The sequence below is a fragment of the Chiloscyllium plagiosum genome, unplaced genomic scaffold, assembly GCF_037043375.1.
Source record: "Chiloscyllium plagiosum isolate Xiang-an unplaced genomic scaffold, Cpla_swu_hap1 HiC_scaffold_14, whole genome shotgun sequence".
Lineage (NCBI taxonomy): Eukaryota > Metazoa > Chordata > Chondrichthyes > Orectolobiformes > Hemiscylliidae > Chiloscyllium > Chiloscyllium plagiosum.
Window position 1 is genome coordinate 28,967,769 of NW_028270152.1, and position 22,047 is coordinate 28,989,815.

A 22,047-nucleotide genomic window follows, 5' to 3' on the forward strand; every position below is an offset into this window, starting at 1 on the left:
ACAACCTGAAAAAATGTCAGAAGCCTCTCACCTGAAGAATTTTAACCAACTCAAGGTGAGAAGCTTAAGTTAAATTTTCAATAAATTATCACCAGATGCACAATCTTTGCAAATAGAGTGACAGAGTCATAGAGCATGGAAACAGTCCCTGTGGTTCAACTCGTCCGTCTCAATCAGACATCCTAATCTGACCTAGTCCCGTTTATCAGTATTTGGCCCATATCCCTCTAAATCCTACCAAATCATATAACCAGCCAGATGCCTTCTGAAATGTTATAATTGTACCAGACTGCATAACTTCCTCTGGCAATGTCTTCCACCCTCTGCATGAATACATTACCCCTCAGGTCCTTTTTAAATCTTTCCCCTCTTATCTTACACCAATTCCCTGAAGTTTTGGATTCCCCCATCCTTGGAAAAAGACCTTGGCTATTCACACTACCCATGTCCCTCATGATTTTATAAACCTCTGTAAGGTCATCCCTCAGCTTCTGATCCTTCGGGGAAAAAAAGCATCTTACATATTCAGCCTCTCCCAAAACTCCATCCTGCCAGTCTTGGCAACATCCTTGTAAATATTTTCTACACACTCTCAAGTTTAACAATATCCTTCCTCTGGAAGGGCATTCAGAATTGTACGCAGTATTCTAAAAGTGGCCTCATAGATATCCTGTCCAGCCATAACATGATGTTGCAACTCCCATACTCAATGTTCTGAACAATGAAGGCAATGGTACCAAAAGCCTTCTTCACCACCCTATCAACCTGTGACTCCATTTTAAAGGAACAATGCACCTTAACCCCTGGGTCTCTTCCCAGGGACATACCATTGAATGTAGAAGTCAATAGTTTCCCTTACCAAATGCAACACCCCACATTTACCTCAATTAAAGTCCACCTCCTTGGCCCATTGGTCTATGTAATCAAGGTCCCATTGTAGTCTGTGATAATCTTCTTCATTGTCCACTACATTACCTATTTTGGTGTCATAAATTAAGATAAAGTCCTTCTTGAAAGCCACATTTAATGATTTATTCCTATCTAAATGATTTTGTTATCAAGGAACATTGTATCACCAAGTGTCATGCTGAGCCATACAATCTATGATTAGTCCTTCAATTGTATTAAATTTGCTCAATTCAGTGGTAGTAGCACTGTTAGAAGCAATGATCCAATGAGAGTCACTGAACTCAGACCAAACTGGAGGAAACATATCTGCTCCTGATTTTGATTAATTAATGCTGTTGAGAAAGCTCAGGTTTATAATGATTGATAACAAGATCAGTGTCAGATCTGATATACGTCCTTGTTGATTAATCTGTTGCTACACACTACATAGAGTCTGATGGAATTCAATGTGAGCAAATGTGAGGTCTTACACTTTGGAAAAAAGAATACAAGCATGGACTACTTTCTAAACGGTGAGAAAATTCGTAAAGCCAAAGTACAAAGGGATCTGGGAGTGCTAGTCGAGGATTCTCTAAAGGTAAACATGCAGGTTGAATCTGTGATTAAGAAAGTGAATGCAATGTTGTCATTTATCTCAAGAGGGTTGGAATATAAAAGCACCGTTGTGCTACTGAGACTTTATAAAGCTCTGGTTAGGCCCCATTTGGAGTACTGTGTCCAGTTTTGGTCCCCACACCTCAGGAAAGACATACTGGCACTGGAGCGTGTCCAGCGGAGATTCACACGGATGATCCCTGGAATGGTAGGTCTAACATATGAGGAACGGCTGAGGATCCTGGGATTGTATTCATTGGAGTTTAGAAGATTAAGGGGAGATCTAATAGAAACTTACAAGATAATACATGACTTGGAAAGGGTGGACGCTAGGAAATTGTTTCCGTTAGGTGAGGAGACTAGGACCCGTGGACACAGTGTTAGAATTAGAGGGGGTAAATTCAGTACAGAAATGCGGAGACATTTCTTCAGCAAGAGAGTGGTGGGCCTATGGAATTCATTGCCGCTGAGTGCAGTGGAGGCCGGGACACTAAATGTCTTCAAGGCAGAGATTGATAAATTCTTGATGTCACAAGGAATTAAGGGCTACGGGGAGAATGCGGGTAAGTGGGGTTGAAATGCCCATCAGCCATGATTGAATGGCGGAGTGGACTCAATGGGCCGAATGGCCTTATTTCACTCCTATGTCTTATAGTCTTATAGAGTCACATATTAAGAATGGGCAAAATAAGGGAGAGCAAAATCCAAGATCGATTGTCCTAACAGATCTATAACACTAGAAAATTGAAAGCAAATCAATTTATTACAATTAAATAGTTTGTCTGAAGTCAGTCAATCACACCATATCCATAGGATGATAAGCAGCTTATTGAAATTCAGTGACCCAAGCCGACTGTTTGCAGAAGCAGCTACTGCAAAGCTCAGTATGTCTTTCATGTACAGGCACTTGACTTCACTGTAAATTGATGTCCATCAGAGGTTTCTATAATATAACACAAAGTTGGATCCAAATGATCTAACTTCTTCCCCTATCCAAATAGATTAGTGCACAACCAACTTGAACAATCATGACACATGTATGAAATGTCCTCTCTTATACTGAAACTATATAAATAATAAGTTTATACTATCACTGTTGAGTCCATGCTTTTTATTATTTCGACTAAAAATATCATTGCTCCTACTACTGTCACCGCCACTGAGTTGAAAGAAAGAATAAAACTGAGGAGCTAAGTTGATACAGGCAGTCCCCGGGCTATGAATGGATTCTATTCTTGAATACATTTGGAAGTCAATTTGTATCCAAGTTGGAAGACATTATGACATAAAATAACCATTCACAAGAAAACCTGAATTTGGATCTTTAAACTTAATATTAATATAGGATCTCGTTCATAAGTACGAGCATTTGTAAATCAGGGACTGTCTGTAATCTGATTCCTTGGTATACTATTGCCAAACTATGATATTGCCTTCTGTAACTAGTATCACATACTTGGCCATTTCTTACAAAGCATAGTATTTTTCACACCACAGTATAACCCAAAATATTTTAAAGAAAAGACATAGGCATTTTTACAACATCTACACCACTGCCAGGCATCTGAAAGTGTGTCTACCTAATTAATATTTTTAAAGTGTGTTCATAATTGAAAAGTAGGAATCGTGGCAATCCCAAATAGCAAGCTCCCCATGTGCAATATCATCATAATGCCCAAATATTCTGGTTGTGAGTTGATTAGGGGACAACTGTTGGTCAGAACACTGGAGATAACTTCCCTATTATTCCTTGAAGTAGTCCTGTGAGGTAATTCACATCCACCTGAGAAAGTCACAAAGAAGACATCAATTCCTCAGAACTGCATTGACTTTCAACCTGGTTATTCAAGCACCTTATATTCAAGCACTTTAATGTTATTTGTTTTATAGTACAGATGCTTTTCAACTACAATCTGCAACTAAATATTCAATTCTAACAGAAAGCTTCAAATCTATACCACTGTATTTAAAAGGTAATCATTTCTCACATAAGCAATGATAAACCTTCCTCTGATTCACTTCTCTTTCAGCAGAAGTGGTTTCATTTTCCTGCCTAGTTTGATGCAATGTGTGGAATAGCTTTTATAGCTTGTTGGTCCAAACTGGTTCATTACCAATCACTATCTATAATTACATTGTGCTGAAAATGTGCAGCGTCTAGAAATCCTGCCACAAAACTGAATTCTACACCTAAGCCTAATTCTACACCATATTGGACAGCAGCATTTAGTCATGGCTCTTTTGTACAATATCAACAACAATGATTTATATCTATACTGTCTGGAAAATTTATATTTATTCATACAGTCCCTTTGATTCACAACATGCTCCGTGGCATTTTCCAAAAATGTAATGAAGCAAAATTAGGACTACTAATTATGGAGTAAGGAAAAAACCGAATTTGCGAAGCTGGAGAGAGTTTCAGAGATAGGGAGGGGAAGATCATGGATTTGAAATGAAGAACACAATTTTTAAAACAGAGGCATTGTCTATCTGGGAGACAATACAGGAAAGTGAGCACATTGGTGAAAGGTAAGTGAGGTGCACAGCTGTGGGCACCACCATATAAGAAAAATGGAAATGCATGCTTAAAAATGCAGAAGCAGTTCACAAGAATGATTTATAGGAATGAGAAACTTCAGTTGTGAGGATAGATTGAAGAAGTTTGGACTGTCCTCATTGGAGAGAAACCTAAGGCGAGATTTGATAGAGATTTTCAAATACATGGATGGGCTGGATCGATGTGGAAGTGCTCCCACTCATAAAAGGAACAAGCATAAGAGGACATAGTTTTAAAATGATGTGTAAATGAAGCAAGGGTGATGTAAGAAAACGTTTTTTTCACTCAGCAAATAGTTAGGGCATGGAATGTATTGGCTCGAAATGTGAGAGAGGCAGGTTCAACTGAGGCATTCAAGAAGGCATTGGATGATTATTTGGGTGGAAATGGAAATGGGGAGAAGGAAGGAGATTCGCATTAGGTAATAGAACTGGAGCAGGCATGATAGCCTGAATGGCCTCCTTCTGTGCCATAATGATTCAGTGATTCTGAAGAGTTAGGAACTCAGGCAGCAGAGTTTTCAATTACATCAGGTTTTCAGAGGATAAAAGGTGGGAACGTAACCATTTACACCTCCCCTAGACCCATCTTTTGATTTCTTTGTTTATCATATCAGCATCTTTTCCATAGAGCATTATGCCTTTCATTAATCCTGCATTCCACCTTATCACAAACATTCCTCTTTGTTCTCTCATCCTACCACATCAAGCCTTTTGTTTGTCTCTGTATTTCCTTATAAACTAAGTCTAACTTCCAGGAGCAAAGTATTGCAAATGCTGGAATCTGAACTGGAAACAAAAGAAATGCCTGAAATCACAGCAGGTCAGGCAGCATCCATGAAGAGAAAGAAAGCTAATGTTTTGAGTCCAGATGACTCTTCATCAGAGCTGACGTGAAGTGTGGAGGGGTGTGGTTGTAGGGCTGCGCGAGAAAGGATCTTGAGAGCAGAGTAACAAATCAGAATGCGAGAATGGCAGGACAATGGTGTGTCTGACTGCCAGACTGGGGGGAAAAAAAACACAGTCCCACTGGACTGGAGAAAGGGGAGAAAGGCAGAAAATGCAACAAGCAAAGCTAAAAGAAAGGGAAGTAATGGGTTCACAATTTGAAGGTATTGAACTCAACATTGAGCCCTGAAGGTTGTAAACTGCCTAGTTTGAAGATGAGATGTTGCTCCTCACTTTGTGCTGTGATTTGTTGTGACAGAATAAACTGTCCATTCCCATCCACGACAAAGCCACTGACTCCCATAGCTACCTTCCCTACAGTTTGTCACACCCCACGTCCTGCAAGGACTCCATCCTATTCTCCCAATTCCTTTGCCTACATCGCATCTGTACAGATGATGCCACCTTCCAAAACAGCACTACTGACATGGCTTGCTTCTTCCATAACCATGGTTTCCCACCCACTGTGGTTGACAGAACCCTCAACCACATCCGACAAATCACCCATGCTTCTGTCTTTGCCGTGATCGGTTCCCCATTGCCCTCACTTTTCACCCCAACAGCCTCTGCACTCAAGCGATCATTCTCCACCATTTCTGACAACTCCAGCAGAACCCCACCACCAAACACATCTTCCCTTCACTCCCCCGTCTGTATTTTGCAGGGACTGTTCCCTACAGGACACACTAGCCCATTCCCTGACCACCACCACCAGCTGCCCCCACCTTCCCATGGCACGTTCCCATGTAACTCAGAAAGTGCAATACCTATCTCTTCACCTTCTCCCTGCTCACCATTCAATGGCCTGTATAGACTTTCCAGGTGAAGCAGCATTTCACATGTACCTCCTCCAACCTTATGTATTATTTTCACTGCACCAATCTACATTGGAAAAACCAAATGCGGACTGGGTGACCACTTTGCAGAACACCTCCAATCCATGTGCAATCATGACCCAGACCTTCCAGTAATCGGTCATTTTAACACTTGTCTGTCCTCGGTATGCTGCAATGCTCCAGCATATCACAGCGCAAACTGGAGGCACAACATCTCATCTTCAAACTAGGCAATTTACAACCTTCTGGGGTCAGAATTGAGTTCAACATCTTCAAATTGTGAAGCCATTTTATTTCAGTTTTGCTTGTTATATTCTCTTCCCCCAACTCAGTGGGACTGTCTGATTTTCCTCATTCCTGATTAAAGGCTTTGGCCCAAAACATCGATTTTCCTGCTCCTCAGATGCTGTGCTTTTCCAGCACCACTCTAATCTTGTCTGATTTTTCCAGTCTGGCAGTTAGACACACCATTGTTCTGCCATTCTCACATTCTGATCACTTAATCTGAACTATCAGGATCTTTTCTCCCGCAGCATTCCAATCAACCTCCCCCCACCAACCTGCCCCCTCCACACTTCACTTTGGTTCTGAAGAGTCATCAAGACTTGAAACGTTATCTTTCTCTTTCTCCATGGATGCTGCCTGACCCCCTGTGATCTCCAGCATTATTTGTTCTCTAAATTCCAGTTCTGGTTAGATTTTAGCTCCATTTCTCTCCTCACAGATGCTGCCTGTGCTGAATGTTCTCAATTTTCTGCTTTTGTTACTAGTGAAACTATACAGTTGGCATTATATTGAATAAATTAATGCAGATACAGTCCCAAAGAGTTGGGTCTTAAAGCTATAGAGGTTAACTTGAATAGGCCTCAAAAATGGAGAGGGTCTGGGATGTGTCATTAATGCTCACTTGTTCATTGCAATGAAAACAGGATTCCAACCCTATGCAGCATGTGCATTTCCATGATTGTTGCAGGCAATCAGTGCTTCCATGCTGTTCATTGGCTGCATGCATGAGTAAGGAGCCCAATATGATGAGTACCAAACACTTCCAACTTTACATTCATATAATTTTCCTCATACTTAGCACTGGAGTAAGTCTCACCCCCACATTCATAGGCTGCATAATTGGCAGCTATTCAGTCATGACAATTTATAGCGCCTTTCCTGTAATAAAACATTTTTTGGTGCTTCACTGGAATATTATAAGGCAAATTTAGGCACCAAGACACATAAAACAAGTTAATAGCAGAAAACTAAAATTAAAAGGTAAGTTTTGAGGATTATTTTGAAGGAAGAAAGAGACAGAGGGAGATGGAGATGTTAGATAGATTATTCCAGAGTTTATACTAGCCATGATGTGGAAGTGCCTGGGGTGGACAATGTCAGAGGTCACATGACACCTGGTTATAGTCCAACAACTTTATTTGAAATCACAAGCTTTAGAGCACTGCTCCTTCACACTTCAGCTGATGAAGGGGCAGCGCTCAAAAAGCTTGCGATTTCAAACAAACCTGTTGGACTATAACCTGGCATCCTGTGACTTCTGACCTTAAGTACAGAAGGCATAGTCATCAATCGTTGAGCAATTAAAATTAAGGTTGCTAAGGAAACCAAAATTAGATGAGTGCAATTGCCTGTGCATTGTGGGGCTGGAAGAGATTACAGAGATGGACGTGGAGGGGAGGAGACAAAGGGATTTGAAAACAAAAATGGAGAACTTTCAAAAAAAGGTGTTGTCTAACTTGGAATCAAAGTTGTTTGGTGACCACAAGTATAAACAAGACTTGGGGCAAGTCTGGTGGCACTGTGGTAGTGTTCAAAAGACCTGTGTTCAAGTTCTACCACTCCACAGATTGATCACTTTACACAAATAGGATTTGGAACAGATAAGGATTTCAGCAGTAGAGTTTGTGGGAATATAGGCAGAAGTGGGTGCTGCAGATGCTGGAGATTAGAGTCAAGATTAGCAGGTCAGGCAGCATCCAAGGAGCAGGAAAATTGACGTTTCAGGCAAAAGCCCTTCATCAGGAAACAATTGTGGGAGTATAATCAGTTACACTTCTTCTAATTCAATCTTTTGTTTCTTTACTTATTCTTTGACTGCCACATCACCCAAATACGTTGTGCAACATTTCCCTCTTTGATGTTGTGAAAGGGGGTACACAGAGGCGCATGGATTTATTGAGAAGAGTAGAAGCACATCTGCATGTTTTAAATCCTTTGGTGCCAACATGGGAAGGACCATTACTGGCACCATAGTCACACTCCACTATTTGAATGTGACTGCTGTTTGTAACATTAAATCCCCAACTTTACGTTACTTAAAAGTGAAAATTTACCTGTCATTTCCTAACCGATGTAACATCTTATATTATGAGGACTGCTGAAGTCTAATTACTGTACCTTTCTGATCAAGATATCCACTTAACTTGCCTGCAGCTCTCAAAATATTGATGCTATTTGTAGAGCTACAGATTTACTTCCTAATATCCAACAATGTAACAAGTTGCTTTGGTTCAGGCTGTCTACAATGTTGAAATGTGTTGGCTACAAAACAGAAAGAGCATACACTTTCAAAAAAATCAAACAATTCGCTGAATGGACTATGGTATAAACAGACTAGAGGATACCCAGTTTTCATGACAAAACAGTGTCACACAATTATAAAACAATTTGTTGATTCTCATTTTTAAGTATTGTGTAAAATGACCAATTGAGGATTTAGTGCATGAAAATATTGATATTTTAAAAGCTGCAAACACTGGTCATACTCAAATAGTTGAAGTCATAGGAATGGAGTATAAAATATATTTAACTTTGCATAGTAATAATAACCTTACCAATTATTGGGAAGTTTAAGATATTTTATCACCAGCAGCTGTTTGCATGATTGGCATAAAATCTCGTTCTGCAAGAGGAACTAATTCCCTCTTTCCATAGAGACAAAGAATTAGTTTTAAATTAGAACCATATGAAGAGTGCATTCACCCTGGAGTGAATACTGTCTCCCCCCGCCTTTGTTCAGCCTGTACTGAAGGATCGGGCACAGGGTGGGGGCTGGAATTAGAATCAAGGCCAGAAATCTGCAGCTGCTAGGGGCTCTTCTATGGGATTAAAAAAAAATCCAACATGACCTCAGGACCATGTAGCTCGCTGGTGGCGGCAGCTATTTAACCACCCTGCCCCCCCCCCCCAGTCAACAAATGGTCTTTCCCTCCTGCTATGAAAAATTATGCAGCTCAAACTTCATCAAGTTGGTAACTTTCCCTCAGATGAGCTGAACTAGGGAAATATTTGTGTTCCCTGCCGCACATTAAGGAAACGAAGCAAAAGCTAAACTAGTTCCAATCCCGCGGTTTGGAATCAAACGGAGGCTGACGGAGAAAGCTGCCGAATTGATGGTACAGCAGAGATTGCACTCCAGGCGGAATTCCCGCTCGCATTTCTTTGCTTCTGGGTCATTCTGTGAGTGCACACACTATTGTCTCTCTATCTGGGTCTTTCCAGTTGCTTTCTTATTCAGCGTAACCCCCCCTCTGCGGTTAGAACAGTCCGTTTCTCGCCGGACACTGTGTTGGTAGCGAGCTGGAAGACTTGGGTACCTCGCGGAAAAAAAAAGTTTGAGACAGCTGGTAAGAACAGGGGAAAATCCCCTTTCCGTATTTGTTGGCTCATTGGAAAGACCGTTTAACGATAATCCCTGTGATTTCCACATCCCTTCGTTTGGCCATCCACTCGGGATGTCTTTGATACTCATGTTATGAGCAGGGAAAGAGAGAGTGTATCTCCCTGACCCTCAGCATGAACTCCGGATACATCCAGAGAGGAACACAACCTCTGTTCAATCTGTGGGCCGGAGCAACAAGCCGCCGTGTGGAAAGTTAAATCTGATCATAGTGTTAGCAGCAATTCTAGCACTAATCCAACACACACACACACACACATATATATGTATGTAAACTCTGCCTTCACAATTAGGGAGTAAATACTGTATAAGCCTTGGGGGGAAAAGCACCGTTTCTTCAGTTAAGAGGAGCCCGTTGCATGATTACACTTTGAGTGGCCGCACTGGAGATGCTATTAAACATTATTGAACTGGGCCCTCAGATGCAGTTTTGAAAGGAGGTGGGGAGGGATTAGAGGGTAAACTCTGCAAAAGTGAGGTCTGCAGATGCTGGAAATCAGAGTCTGGATTAGAGTGGTGCTGGAAAAACACAGCAGGTCAGGCAGCATCCGAGGAGCAGGAAAATCGACGTTTCGGGCAAAAGCCCTTCAAGGGTAAAATGACGACCCTTTTGGTTCTACCCCTGGGTAACCTGGGGTTCTACCCCTGGGTAACCACATGTGTTTCTAGGGCATGGTTCCCAGAGGAATTCTTGGTTGTTTTAAAATACTGATGGACAAAGGAGCCCCAGAGGGAAGTAAGATGTTTGACGACCAGGACTGTCCTCCCAGAATGGGTGGTAGAGGCAGTAATTCTTTGAATAGAGTGCAGGGACACCGGGGAAGGGGCAGGGAAAGGATCATTTAATCATGCTTTGAGAGAGGCTACACAGACACGATGGGTCGAATAGCTTCCTTCTGTGTTGTCCCCGTTTGAGAATTGTTTGGCAAGATTCGTAAAAATGTGTACTTGGGTCAACGTCTCTTTCGAGATACATTAAATGCAGTTGAAAACCGAAGCGCGTTAACTTCCACCTCTCTTGTTCATTTGTCTGCCCCGGTGTTTTGATTAGAAATAAAGTCATTTCGCCCTTTCATTGGGTAACTGACTATGCCTTTTTGGAATGAATTGCAGGAACTGCTTCTAACTGCTTCTTATCGGTATGTACCGGGCCGACCAAAGAGAAAAGTTACGTCTCAGGCTCCACTCTTTCGGTTTTTTTTATAATGTTTACAGATTTCGCAATGAATTTCCGCCCTCTCTGGCTGGTTTCCGTCTTCTGGGCGGCTCTCGCCTACTGCAGCCCTCTCCCCGTTAACGAGCCGGAAGAAACTTTCAGTCCCCTGCCAGAGGAACTTAAGCCGTCCCCACAGGAGCCTGGCGTCTTTCAGATTGTCGGTAAAATGTGCATTCATTTTCACATCCTGGGAAAGGGAAGCCAATAATGTGGGGGCGCAGTGGAATTCAAATCTGGAAGCTTTAGTTGTTTTCGTTTTAAATTTAAAAGATACGATGGAGGTCAGACATTGTAAAGTGTCTTTTAAAGCTAAGGACAAGGAAATTATAAAACTTCAATTATTTGTAAAAGGGTCACTCTGATTCTAGATGAGTAAGATATGAGTTAATCACACAGCAGGTGATGTTCAGATAATATGTATAACTCCCCTGGTATCTCCAGCTCATTTTAATTACAACTTCCACACAAAGTAAACTGTTTCTTCAACACGTACAACTATGTCATTGGTACACCACTAGAGCAGGTGAGATTTGAACTCATAACCTTCCACCTCCCAATGTGATACAATAAAACTCTGCACAATATATGCTGCAATTTTCCTTACTATCTGGGCCACTTTGTAATTAGACAATTATGAAACACATTTCACACCCATTGAGAGGAATACAGCATTAGACATGTCTGCTGATCCAAATTTTGAGGTGCTCAGGGAAACATGCAATCAAATCCAGAGTATCCATGAAAAGCTTATTCGGGAGAGCAGAACAAATCACCAGTGCAAAGTGTAGAGTTTATTCTCTACAAACAAAACAAACAGCCTGTTAACACACAAGTGGTCGTGGGGGGATGTTACTGAAGGGCTGGCTGACCTCTGAACTTGTTTTCTTTTGTCCTTGCACCTTATAGGGAACAGCCCATCACTGCACCAAACCTGTGTCTCCATTTTCTGCACCACTAACAAAAAAGTAGCTGCAATTGAACCAAAAGATGATATTGTGGCAAGTGTCTTCTTAAGGGATCAAGGGAGAAATGGGAACACCTATTTTCTGAGCAAGTGCTTAAATGTGTTCTGACAAAATGTGAATATAAATATATGAAAGAACACCGAGATAATGCAAAGTTAATTTAAAACTTCAATGAGTTGAACAGCATCCTTTCATGTAATTTTGACAGAAACAGAAAAAAAACTTTAAAAGTGGATTGGAGGTACAGTCATAATTCCTTCATTCTCCGTCCCCAGACACTCAGGTGTACAGGGAAAACCTTTGCTTTAGCCTCACACAGTTCCTTTCATTCTACTGAGTTTATTTTAGGTCCAAGTGCAGTTCTGGCATTGATCTCCACAGCTGGCCCATTGCTTCCTATTTGCACAGCTGCAGTAAAGTGCATTGCCAGCAACATTCTCTGTGTCTGAACGACATTGGCAATAGGAAATAGACAAGAGCAGTAATTAAACCAACATAGAATTAACAACGAGGAACTAGAGGACAGGAAGTAATTTTTTTTAAATACACAAATGAAAACAGCATCATGTGAGGAAGAAGAACTCTTAAATTATAGAGCCAATAAGGAAGTAGGCTAGAGATGGGTAGTTAGGAATAAGCAGGAATCAACAAAGTGAGTGTAAAAGTGATTCTATGAATAATTGCTGGATGGTACAGAATACTGATAAAATGAGGCATGAAGTTGATGTTTTTATCTTACGCTCATTAGGACTGAGGTGCAAGAAACCAAATTTGAAAACCAAATACTGATTAATACAACATAAGAAGATGCTGATTGATCGGACCGTTGGTATGGAGATGCAGCAAGAACTGTTAACTGTCAATCTTAGACGGAAAACTGAGAGCAGATAGGTGGACTCTGGTCAGAGTGTTGTCATATAGAATACAGCAGGGATTGACCGTCTCCGCAATCCTTTTCTAATTACATGATGTATTATGCTAATAATAATTGTTATTAGAATGAAATAGATAAATAAAGATAATAGAGAGAAAAGAAGAAAATAGTAGAAAAATAAATGAGAACTCATAACATAAATAGGAAAGGATGAATAAGACATTTCCTTAAATTGTCGTTATAAGCAAAGGTCATTCTGAGACCAACATTCTTTGTTGTTAGATAATTCAATCTATCCTCACATGGAATCTACAATTTAAGGTAGAGCTTCTGAAATTCTCACCCATTCCATAAAGGAGGATCATCCTAAACTAGGTGCAAGATCAAATCTGATTATGACCAATTGCATCTGATCATGACTAGCTTACTGAAGAAATATGGATCAACATTTACAGAGACAGGTGTCATCCTTATGTTTTAATCTGAAATCTGAGGAGATTTGTTTGGATGGAGAAAGTTATTTACACTTTCTTGCAGGTCTAGTCTAGTGTTCACTTTATATTATTCTACAAACCTATGAACAAGGAACAATTGTAGGCCATTCAGCCCTTTGAGACTGCTCCACCATCCAATAAAATCATGGCTGATCAAACTTTACTCTCAACTCTACATTCTTGAAAACGCCCAATAATCTTTCATCTCCTTGGTGATCAAGAATTCATCTACCTCTGCCTTAAAAAATATTTAAAGATTTTCCATATACTGCCTTTTGAGGAAGGGAACTCCAAAGGCTCTCAACCCTCACAGAAAATAAATTTCATCATCTCTTTTTTTAAATGGGTGCCCATTATTATTAAACTATGACCCCTAGTTCGAGATTTTTCCACAAAAGGAAAATTGTTTTAACATCCATCCACCCACTCAAGTCCCCTCAGGATCTTTTAGAGGTCCCTTAACAATACCTTATATTTTTTTAATTAAGTCGCCTCTGACTCTTCTAAATGCTAGAGGATACAGGCCTAGCCTGTCCAACTTTTCCTCTTGAGGCAATCTACCCATTTCAATATGAATCTAGTAAACTTTCTTTGAATTAATTACAATGCATAAACATCCTTCTATAAATATAGTGACCTGCTACTGCACACTGTACTCTGGAATGCAGTCTCACCAATACCATGTATAACTGAAGCATAACCTCCCCACTATTGTATTCAGTTTCCCTAATAATAAACCATAATGTTCTATTATGTTCCCTGATTACTTGCTGTACCTGCATAGTAACCTTCTTTGATGGATACACTTCTCTGCATCTGGGAAAATGTCAAATTTCAGATTAGTTTATAGAAAGAGTACAAGTGAAATTGAAGCCATAAATGTGGAAATAATGACAAAACATATTTTTGGACATATAAAATACTTGCATATATTGAAATATTGCTTGAATTGTTGAATTGAGTTATTGTGCACATATTACCTGCATAATTTAGAAACAGTTTACATTCACTAAGAGTCTTTCACCTCTTCAGGATGTCCCACAAGGTTTCGTAGCCAACAAAATACCTTGGAAGTGGAGCAGAACACAGTAGCCGTATTTCACACCATGAGCTTGCACAAATGACAATGTGCTAAATGACCAGATTATGACCAAGGGGGCATAGCTTTAAATTAAGGGGGGGTAGGTATAGGACAGATGTTAGGGGTAGGTTCTTTACTCAGCGAGTCGTGAGTTCATGAAATGCCCTGCCAGTAGCAGTGGTGGACTCTCCCTCATTATGGGCATTTAAGCGGGCATTGGATAGGCATATGGAGGATAGTGGGCTAGTGTAGGTTAGGTGGGCTTGGATCGGCGCAACATCGAGGGCCAAAGGGCCTGTACTGTGCTGTATTCTTCTATGTTCTATGTTCTATTATCCAATTTTAGTGGCATTGGTCAGGAATAGATATTAGGCAGGGAAATCCCTTGTTCTTCACATACTGCCAGAGGATATTTTACATCCATTTGAGAGGGCCAATGGACTTCAGTTTCGCTTTCTGTAACTTTCATTCTAGTGGTGTTTCTTATTGCACAATGTCATCCTTTAAAGAAAGAAATGTATCAGTTTATTTACAGTCAACTGTAATTGTCCACACTAGTGGTTTAAGTAAAAATACTGTTGTTTTACAAGTCCACACTTTATATGTATCCCACAGAGATACCAAGTGAATTTGTAACATATGATGTGAACAAAGATGGATCAATCAGCCTCAATGAACTATCAAACATCACAGAAACAAATGAAAACGATGCCATCCAGCCATTCCACACTGCTGATATTGATGGTAAACAAATGTTCCATTTTTAATTATTTGAGCAATCGTAGTCAAAATCATAATTTGTGATGTGCCCCACAAAACTACAAGTGAAAATCTTTAATATTAGAGCAGTAGAAATAATCAACATGGACTATAACCCATTTAAAATATATTTTACAAAAACTCATACCAGTGAGAAAATAGTCTGTGTCACTGCATTGTGACTACTTGTAAACTGGATGACTCTATGTAGAACCAATGTTTGTGAAACAATCCATAGGATTTTATTTTCATTAGATAGATATCTACAAGCAACGTGAAAGTGATGTACCCAGAGGGAGTATTCTGTTCAGTTGTTTTTAAGTATACATGTAATTTGAGCTGTTGAAAAATAAACATTGTGACACTGACATGCTGGGGGAGATCTCTTTGTTTTCCACAGTAACTCCTGATTTACTTTGCCCATTTGCACTGTTTTTCAAAAAGTGTAGCTCATTGCCTGCCAGTACGGGAGAATTTCAGCACATAACCTAATGTGGTTTACCATCATAGTTGAATTCAAATTTGAGATGTAATGAAAGAAAGGTCTTCTCAAATACATACCATCCTATTTCTCTGAAATGAATTCTCCTAGGATAATGAGCATGAAACTTGAAAGTAGGCAGCTTCGATCCAAAAATATGGATACAAAATTACATTTTAAAATGCAGATATCTCACTGCATCTGAGCTTCCTAACAATGTTAAGTTAACACACATTTGCGATCACTAAGCTGAGGAAAATTTTAAAGGTAGTGATTAAGTTGACATTTTCACACAAGAAATATCCAGCAACTAAATGCTTGTAATTTAGGGGTCGTATCAAACTTTAAGGTAATAGCCATTTGAAATGAGACCTATTGCTAAAGTAATGACAATATCAGGTTCCAAACTGCCATGTTCAGAAACAGATATGATTTTCTCTAAATGTTATTAGCATTCTTTAGCATGAAAAGTAATTTGTTATGTATTGTCATTTAGTGAACTCTACATGTGTGCTGACCATATTTTTAATTAAAAATTATAAAAGCATAAAAATGTCCATGTACATGACAGACTTCTTCCAAATATTCTGTAATTTGCCTTCTATGGACTCCATCCAGTCTTTATGACCAGAGCTGAAAATGTGTTGCTGGAAAAGCGCAGCAGGTCAGGCAGCATCCAGGGAACAGGAGAATCGACGTTTCGGGCATAAGCCCTTCTTCAGGAATCTGAAGAAGGGCTTATGCCCGAAACGTCGATTCTCCTGTTCCCTGGATGCTGCCTGACCTGCGCTTTTCCAGCAACACATTTTCAGCTCTGATCTCCAGCATCTGCAGACCTCACTTTCTCCTCAGTCTTTATGACCAACCAATATATGTTACCATTGAATATACCAATATATTTTAATATTTCCCAGATTAGAAAAAAATGTATTATTTTGCACAACCTTAGTGCTTAGATAATCCATTTTCAGTTGTTTATTTCCCATGGTTCTAGCAGCTCAGCTCACAAAGTAGCTAATCACATTTAAGTTTCCTTGCAATTCCAGAAAAAAAATACTGAATCCAATCTCGCATTGACATTGGTGCTGCATGCAGACTCTTCCTGTTATAGTAAAGCAACTATGAAATTTCTGTCAACAAAAACAATTTTGGGTGACTTACTACTTTTCCCTCCTAGGTAATGACTTTCTCACCAAACAAGAGTTCGAGGTAGCTCCATGGGTATTTCATATTCCAGAGGATGTTGTCAATCCAGTGAATGAAGATGAATATGGACATCTATTATTTGAAACAAAAGCATAAGGAAGTTGAATAATTCACAGATTTTGAAGTTCCTTACGGTTGCTGAGTTATGTATTCAAATTTGCTCACTATAAAGCTCAAATATTCTTAAAATATTGGATAGTAATGGTATGATTTCAGGGAAAGCTTTATAATCTGCTTTGAAAATATCTAAATAGGTTTTGGAGGCTACCTGTCTAACGTCCATAGTATTTTTTAGGGTTTCTCTTGAGACTCTAACTTCCTGACAATATCAAACATATTTACCACCACAAGTCTGAGGGGGAAAAAAAGATTGAATGTGGTAATTTTAACATTTGAGTAATAGGAAACCCTGCTTAAGAGCTACCTTTTGATGATCAGTGGCTATTTTTCAGTTTTGGGTGGTTACTGTTTCACTAACACTAATTAATTTAGTCATGTCATAGCCAAGCTTCTGCACTTGTGTTGGCCTTTGTGCTATTTGGAAGGAGAAAGTGAGGACTGCAGATGCTGGAGATCAGAGCTGAAAATGTGTTGCTGGAAAAGCGCAGCAGGTCAGGCAGCATCCGAGGAGCAGGAGAGTCGATGCAAGTAGGCGGCCTATCTCCCCAATATAGAGGAGGCCTCCTCTATATTGGGGAGACAGGCTGCCTACTTGCGGAACGTTTCAGAGAACACCTCTGGGACACCCGGACCAACCAACCCAACCACCCCGTGGCTGAACACTTCACTTCAACTCCCCCTCCCACTCCACCAAGGACATGCAGGTCCTTGGACTCCTCCATCACCAGACCATAGCAACACGATGGCTGGAGGAAGAGCGCCTCATCTTCTGCCTCGGAACCCTCCAACCACAAAGGATGAATGCAGATTTCTCCAGATTCCTCATTTCCCCTCCCCCCAGCTTGTCTCAGTCCCAACCCTCGAACTCAGCACCACCTTCCTAACCTGCAATCTTCTTCCTGACCTCTCCGCCCCCACCCCCACTCTGGCCTATCACCCTCACCTTAACCTCCTTCCACCTATCGCATTTCCAACGCCCCTCCCCCAAGTCCGTCCTCCCTACCTTTTATCTTAACCTGCTTGGCACACTTTCCTCATACCTGAAGAAGGACTAATGCCCGAAACGTCGATTCTCCTGCTCCTTGGATGCTGCCTGATCTGCTGCGCTTTTCCAGCAACACATTTTCAGCTTTGTGCTATTTGGACTCGGAGAAGCAAAATTAAAAGAATTCATCAAGGTCCTCACTAATTTCCAATTCTCCATCAAACAATACCATCTGTGGGGAGGATCTCTTCTGATATTTCTTGAATGGCTTACACCACAACCTCTAGCAAGGCACTGTTGAACCTCAATGCCAATCTTTTTCTTGTTGGAGACAATCCCAAGGTTGAGATGATCAACGTAAGTTCTTCTGGTGCTTGCAGTAAATGTAGGCCTGTCCAGGTGACCTTTAATATAGTTTCAGAATCTTCAACCCCAGAAAATCCTAGCAGGGATGAGAACCTCTTCACAACCCTCACCCCTATCCCGTATGGTTCACTGTTGTCCTCATGCATCAACTCGCACACATACATAATGAGCTAAAAGGTGATTGATCACCTGAGCAAACTCATCCTGGGACATGGTGGAATTGACAATCTCCAATATGCCTAATGCCAAACTCCCAATGGAAAATCCAAGGCAAAGTCTGTACAAAAAAAAACATAACACAATCAGAGTAATTAGTTAATAGAGAAATACTTTTTGTTGTGTGGGCTGTTATTGATTATAATTACATTCTTATCACATGAATGACAAATTTACTTTATCTCATTTTACAGATGTATTTCTTATATTCCAACCTTTACCCTCTTTAACTTAAATAGACTTATTACCATGAACATAATCCCTATCAACTGGTGTTAACATTAGCTTGTAGTATGTTGCACATAATCTGAATTGTTAATGTGTCTAAATTATGACCTTATATGGTACTTTCAAGTTAAATGTGTATTATAGCTTTGATTTAAATGTGATGGTCCTGTGATTATTACAATGCATTGTAGTGTACCTATTATGAAGCAAATAGTTCAATGTAATCACACAAATCAATGTGACTTTTCTTCATTTGTTTACTTATGAATGGTTTTGTACAACCAGTTATTTACAAATATTTTTGAGTTGAGAAGTAAAAAAGAGGCGTTTCAAATCCTGTTTCATTAATCTTAATAGGGAAGAATGTTTCTGCATTGATGAGCTTTATGGATGGTACACATAGTCTTTGGAATTTGATCTGATTCTGAAAATCTCAGCTAGGAAGAAAGATATTTAGAGAATTTCAAACACATTACCTAATAAATTAATTCGACAACACAATGTCAATATACTGTGATTGTGTGCTGTAATCTTTATGTAATGAGACAACTAGACAATGTGGGATACTAGTTTAGCAAAGATCAGAAAATTTTCTCTACCTCAGAGATTCAGGAGTAGCATATGAGGCATCAAGCTCAGCAGAAAAAATTGGCACCGCAGAAATGGTGCAGATATGAATTTCCATCTCATTTCCACTGTGATGGGCCATTCTACCATCCTGAAAGATTCAGGGGGTAAAGCTGAGCAACCCACCCCCACTATCCCCTCGAAACAGGTTCTAGACTACAAACCCCTGGTTGTTGAACTATTCTGTACATCACTAGATCAAGAGTTCTTGACAGGTATATTTGAACATACCTTTATAAGGCTGAAAAAAGTTGAAGTATTCCTTTGGTCACCATAAATCTAACACTGGCTCTTCCACTGCCCCGAAGATCAACCCCCAATGCACTAACCTTCTTTTGGCCTGCAAGTTATCCAGTACTGGCTAAAACTGTAGTGCTATGGGACTATTAGGTTGTGCTGGAATGCATGGATTTCTGCCAGTAATCAATGATCTGATTCTAAAAGACCTAGACCTCAAACAGAATCAGGCCTGTAGTCAGTCCTGTCGAACAGCCAACTGGGTTGCTTCCCTGGCCATCCATGTAAAAGTTAAAATCTAACTTGCACAGTTTGTATTTTGAGGCAAGGAAATTCTGATCATCAAGTTCTTTAAAGCAAATAGGGAGTTGTTAAAAGAACCCTGGTTCTCCCATGGCATTCTTATAAGTATCTGTTCAACTCTAAAAGCCTCTGTATACCAGATTATGTGGATTTCTGCAAATTGACCATAACGGTTTCTGATATGTATGAAGTGCTCAATAAACTGCTTTTTAAACAAGATGTCTTCATTTCAGAAAAAGACAGAATTCTACATTGCTCAAAGAAATTAGCCACATTCCTGAGGGAAAACATGATAGAAAGATACATTGGAAGGTTGAGATGAAGCAGACGGAAGAGAAAAAAACTCATACAGCATATAAACACCAGCACAGATTTGTTACAGCAATTTCCTTGTGTCTGTCTTGCATATTCTGTATAATTCTATGAATCATTAAATTTGCCACATATTTCCAGACTCTTATAATGAATGCTTCTATTGACCCTTGTCTGAAAGGAGTTATTACATTGTAGCATAAAATATTCTGTCTTGTTAAAAAGGAAATTTCTCCTTTCCCTTGGGCAAAATTATGTTTAAAATATTTGTACTAAATAGTTATTAGAATGGGGTTTTCATATCTGTTGCATGGTCAATTTTGGATTCATTGTACTATGAAATTGAAGCCAAAACATTTGAGTCACAAGATTGTTTAGAAATTTGAACTAAATAAAAGGTATTAAATCTTTCATGAAGTGTAATAAACCAGCCTAGCTTCAAATATATGTAAAAATTTCAAATAAAATTAAAAATTGGCAGAAATAAATAACACCAAAAAGATCCGTTGATGTAATAAGCTTAACATAACATCTGCGGGATTCAGTGAGAGAAAGGTCCCATGAATAGTTGAGATCATCTCCCATTGTCCTGGGATTACATCAATTCCAGTTTGAGCGTAAGACCAGTAGAACCCCAAGAGATATCAGGATCAGTCTTCTGACCATCAGTGTTTTGCTTACAAGGCAATCTACATTCTGTTAGAAAGTTTTATTAATTTGCATACTACTGCAAAATTATTTTTGTTATTCATGCATGGGATGTAGGTGCAGCTAGCTGGGTCAGCATTTGTTGCTCATCCTGAGTTGTCCTAGAGATGCTGGTGGTCAGCTGCCTTATGAAACACTGCAGTTCATTTGATCTGATTAGACTCACATTGGTCGTAGTGTAGCAGCTTCAAAATTTTGACCCAGTGACACTGAAGGAATGGCAATATATTTCAAAGTTAGGATGGTAAGTGGATTGGAGGGAAACTTGCAGGTATGCATCAGACATTTTAATGGTAGTGGATGTGGGTTTGGAAGGTGTGGTCTAAGGGGCCCTGATAGATTTCTTGTAGATGGTATGCAGTGCTATTGTTCATTGGTTGTGGAAGGCTTAAATGTTTGTAGACGTAGCATGAATCAAGCTTTGTCTTTATGGTGTCAAGCACCTTGAATGTTGTTGGAGCAGCACTCATTCAGGCAAGTGGGTTGTAATCTGCTGCATTTCTAACTTGTGCCTTGTAGGTGATTGAGAGGCTTTGGGAGTTAGGAGGTAAGTTACTCACTGCAGAATTCCGAGCCTCTGACTTGCTGCTGTAGCCACAGTATTTACATCATTGGGCTGGTTCAGTTTCTGGTCAATGATAATCCCCAGGGTGTTGATAGTAATGCCATTGAAAGCCACGTGGCAATGATTAAAATCATTCTTGTTGAAAATGGTCATTACCTGGCACTTGTGTGGCACAATTTTTACTTGCCCCTTGTCAGTCCCAGCCTGGACATTGACCAGGTCTTGCTGAATTTGTACATGGACTGTTTCAGTATCTGAGGAGTCATTAATAGTGCTATTTTCCCAAGAGCTTTGAAAGCTGAAGGGTGATCTTATAGAAATTTATAAGCTCATGACAGGCATGGATAGGGTGAATAATCAAGGTCTTTTTCACGGGAGAAAATGAGGACTGCAGATGCTTTAGATCAGAGTTGAAAAATGTGGCACTGGAAAAAAACATAGAATATAGAATATATAGACCCTTTGGTCCTCAATGTTATGCTGGCCTTTTATCCTACTCTAATTTCAGACTAATCTACATACTCTTCATTGTATTATCTTCCATGCGTCTATCCAAGAGTTGCATAAATGTCCCTAATGTATCTGACTCTATCACCACTGCTGGCCGTGCATTCAACTCACCCACTACTCTCTATGTAAAGAACCTATCTCTGACATCTCCCCTAAACCATCCTCCAGTTACTTTGATATTATGCCCGCTTGTGATAGCCATTTCTGCCCAGGGAAAAAGTCTCTGGCTATCTCCTCCATCTATGCCTTCAAACATCTTGTAC

The 22,047-nt window shown here is 39.9% G+C and overlaps 1 pseudogene across 1 annotated transcript; it reads left to right on the forward strand.

Moving 5' to 3' along the window:
- The first annotated feature begins 9,049 nt into the window (after positions 1–9,049).
- LOC148147943 (uncharacterized) lies at positions 9,050–20,141 on the forward strand (annotated as a pseudogene). Its single transcript, XR_015759387.1, has 4 exons — positions 9,050–9,311; positions 10,747–10,908; positions 14,777–14,905; positions 16,579–20,141. The product of XR_015759387.1 is annotated as an uncharacterized LOC148147943 (transcript).
- The last annotated feature ends 1,906 nt before the right edge of the window (positions 20,142–22,047 follow it).